Source organism: Camelina sativa, chromosome 12, assembly GCF_000633955.1.
Source record: "Camelina sativa cultivar DH55 chromosome 12, Cs, whole genome shotgun sequence".
NCBI lineage: Eukaryota > Viridiplantae > Streptophyta > Magnoliopsida > Brassicales > Brassicaceae > Camelina > Camelina sativa.
In genome coordinates this window covers 25711807-25716238 of record NC_025696.1, presented here as the reverse complement: position 1 = coordinate 25716238, position 4432 = coordinate 25711807, and the positions used below count along the sequence as shown (strand labels likewise).

The 4432-nt window shown below is 41.2% G+C and overlaps 1 pseudogene; it reads right to left on the bottom strand.

Moving 5' to 3' along the window:
• Positions 1–4432, bottom strand: part of LOC104733845 — an 18263-nt pseudogene that overhangs the window by 7383 nt on the left and 6448 nt on the right.

Below are 4432 nucleotides of genomic sequence, written 5' to 3'. Positions count from 1 at the left end.
TCAACACTTAAGCATTTCTGATATAGAATCTGAGTCATACCTCACAATTCTCCACCTTGACTATGATTCTCTCCTTCTGCTTGTTCCTGTTCTAGTTCTTGGATTACCCCCTCCGGTCCCTGAGCTCCACCGCTCAGTGTTCAGTAACTCGGAGCATCTCCAATGCTCCACTCAACTTATCAACTGGAAGCACCTTCGTAAAGATGTCCGCTGGATTGCATTCACTTGCAATCTTAAGTACCTTTACCTTACCTTCATTGATAATGTCTCTGATGAAGTGCAATATGATGTCGATATGCTTGATCCTCTCGTGGTGAACTGAATTTTTCGCCAGTGCTATAGCACTCTCAGAATCAGAATGAACCTCCACGAATCTTTGAGGATGACCAAGCTCACCAGCTAAACCTTTGAGCCAAATGGCTTCTTTAACTGCTTCAGTCAGAGCCATATACTCTGCTTCAGTTGATGAGAGAGCAACAACCTTCTGTTGCTTTGACTTCCAGCTAATAGCATTGCCTCCCACTGTAAACACATAACCTGAGATTGATCGCCTAGAATCTCCATCTCCTGCATGATCTGAATCACAGTAGCCTCGCAGGTAGAAATCATCATTCTTTCGATAACACAGGCTTCTCTTCTCAGATCCTCTCAGGTACCTCAATACCCATTTAGCTGCCTCCCAATGACTCTTAAGAGGCTTCCCCATAAACCTGCTAATAACTCCAACAGGATAAGCTAAATCAGGTCGAGTACCTATCATTGCGTACATGATTCTGCCTACGGTATTTGCATAAGGCACCGTCTTCATCCTGTGGAACTGATCTTCATATTCCTGATCAGTTGCAGCTCTTAACTTGAAATGTGCCCCTAACGGAGTCGCAGCTGCTTTTGACTGATCCATATGAAAAGACTTTAAGATCTTCTCCACATAACCAACCTGAGACAACACTAAAGTACCAGCAACTCGATCTCGAGTAATCTCCATGCCTAAAATCTTCTTAGCATCACCTAAATCTTTCATCTCAAATTCTTGACCCAATAAAGTCTTCAATTCCTGAACATGAGATCTACTGGTAGATGCAATCAACATATCATCGACATATAATAACAAATATATGTAAGTCCCATCCTCAATTTTTCTCTAATAGACACATCTATCATAAGCACTTCTGTTATAACCAATCTCGCTCATGAAAGCATCAAACCGTATATTCCACTGCCTAGGAGATTGCTTAAGACCATACAGAGATCTCTTAAGGAAACATACCTTATTAGGATGAATCTTATCTTCAAAACCTTCTGGTTTAGCCATTACTATCTCTTCATCCAAATAACCATGCAGAAAAGCTGTCTTCACATCCATCTGTTGAAGCTCCATATCAAACTGTACCACCATTGAAAGTATATACCTGATTGACACATGTTTCACTACTGGTGCAAAGATCTCTGAATAATCAATACCCTCTTTCTGAGAATACCCCTTTGCAACTAATCTTGCTTTAAACCTTGGTGCTTCAACTCCAGGAATACCAGGTTTTCGAGTATAAATCCATCGACAACCAATTACCTTAGCATTCTCCGGCTTGTCTCCTAAGTCCCATGTATGGTTCTTCTTCATTGATAACATCTCTTCTCCCATTGCAGCATTCCATTTCCCCCAATCAGGATCAGATAGGGCTTCTCTATATGAACTTGGTTCTGTCTTACCTCCATCCTCAGCATAGTAAGCAAAACCCACCATATTTGATTCCTGATACTTTCGATTTACCTTGATAGCTCTTTTACCTCGATCTCTGACTAATTGATAGTCACTTAAATCCTCCTCATCAGACTCTACCTCTGGATCTTCTTCAATCATTTCTCCTTGATTTAGAGGTTGCACTGCTTCTTGTTGACCACTCGTAACTCCACCTTAATCATCTGAACCTTGATTATTCTCCTCTTCTTCTAAAGATTTCAACTCTAAACCCAGATTCTCTCAGTCCACTTCATGCATATCCAACTGAGATGACTCCTTAGCTTCTTTATACATCACCGCTTCTCGAAAGACCACATTACGGCTGATCACACACCGACCTTCTTCAGGAACCCATATTTTATATCCTTTGACACCCTCAGGATAACTAGTGAAATAACTCTTCTTTGCTCTTGGATTCAACTTCCCTTGATCAGTGTGAACATATGCTAGACATCCAAACCTTCTTAATGTACTTAAGTCAAGTACCCTTGAAGTCCATCTTTCTTCAGGAAGATCACACTCAATAGCAGTTGAGGGAGATCTATTTATCAAATATACTGCAGTAGAGGCTGCCTCAGCCCAAAACCTCTTCTCCATACCACTTTCACTCAGCATGCTTCTCACCTTATCCATTATTGTGCGGTTCATCCTCTCTGCGACTCCATTCTGCTGTGGAGTGTAAGCACATGTTCTATGCCTCACAATACCTTCATCCTTGCAGAACTTATCAAAATATTGATTACAATACTCTAACCCATTATCTGTCCTCAACTTCTTTACCTTCTTCTCTGATTGTGTCTCCACCATCTTTTTCCAAGTGACAAAATTCTCAAAAGCTTCATCTTTCTTCTTTAAGAAATAAATCCAGGTCTTCCTCGAGTAATCATCAATAAACGAAATGAAATACTGGCAATTTCCCAATGAGAATGGGTTATGAGGAGATCCCCACAAATCTGAGTGCACATAACCCAACTTCTCTTTCGTCACATGTTGAGCTTGAGGAAAGCTCACTCTGTGGTTTTTCCCAAATACACAATCTTTACAGAACTTCAGGTCTCTGATGACATCTCTTTTTATACATCCTTTCTTAACCAAGATATCTAAGCCTTTTTGACTCATATGTCCGAGGCGACTATGCCACAGGACAGTTTCATCACTTGACACTTCTGAAACGTGTGATTCTCCAACCACCGTTTCACCTTTAAGAATATAGAGTGTCTCCCTCTTTTCTCCTCTTAGAATTGCAGAACAACCCATTATCACCTTGAGAATACCATTCTGAGACTTAAACCAACATTCTCTATCTTCACATGTCCCCAATGAGATTAAACTTCTAGACATAGATGGCACAAACCTCACATCTGTCAGAATAATACACGTACCATCTGGATTCTTGATTTTCACACTTCCAATTCCCTGAACCTGAGACATCGAATCATTACCCATCTTCACATAGCCTGAGCTCACTTTTTTGAACTCACAAAACCAATCCCTCCGTGGAGTCATATGAAACGAGCAACCTGTATCCAATACCCATTAATCAGTCTTACTCCCAGATGTAACCAAACTTTCACCTACGGCCATCAGAACCATTGCTTGATCACTAGAATTTGCCACCCCAGCTTCTCCCTTATCAGAACCCTGCACCTTTCCTCTGTTTTTCTCAAGCCATTTAAAACACTGTTTCTTAAAATGACATTCCTTCCCACAGATCCAACACACACGTTTTCCATCCTTAGACTTCGATCGAGATCTTCCTTTACCCTTGTTACTTTGACCAGTATACTTTTCCTCAGAACGACCTCTTGTAAAATGTCCCTCTCCTACAGATTTACTGTTTTGAGTTACATCCCTTTCTTTATCTCTTGCCGCAACCATAACATCATCTAACCTCAGCTTCTCTCTACCAGTGCTATACTTCAAAGTCTTTACCAAACTATCGAACCTAGCCGGTAAAGAACTCAACAGAATTATAGCTTGTACCTCATCTGATACTTTGATCTGAAGATGATTTAGATCTGCGACGATCTTCAAGAAGTCATTAATGTTATCATCAATCTTCTTACTCTCTTGCATCTTGAATGTGTAAAAGTTCAATTGAGAGTACACTCGATGTGGCAGAGAAGTAGGCATAAACATCTTGTTTAATGTCGACCACGCCTCCGCTGCAGTTTCACACAACTCAATATTTCGCAGCACCTTATCAGCCACATTCAAGAAGATAACGTTCTTAGCCTTATCACACCTTTCCGATCTCGATACCTCATCCGCTTCACGTTTCTTCTTCTTCTCAGGATCTTGTTCTTCCTCTTCTGTGAGTGGCGGAGACGGAGCTTTCTCCACCAGCACATCCTTTAATCCGATCACACTTAGATGAGCTCGTATCCTCGTTTTCCACAATGAAAAGTCTCCCGAACCATCAAACACCGCAATCGGAACTCCTGACATCTCGATTCAGCTTCGCAACACCAACGCCGTAGCTCTGATACCAATTGTAAGTTTCTAAGATTAAGATTGATCAAACCGCGACTTTGAATCGATCACAGAATACGTAAAAGCAATTAAGGAAAGTAAAGAAAGACGCAAGCGATTTAACGAGTTCACGTCCCAAACCGGGAACGCTACGTCTCGCCGGAGTTATAACTCCGGTAATCCACTAGAACGATGAAGAGAACGATTCTGTTACAACGCTCA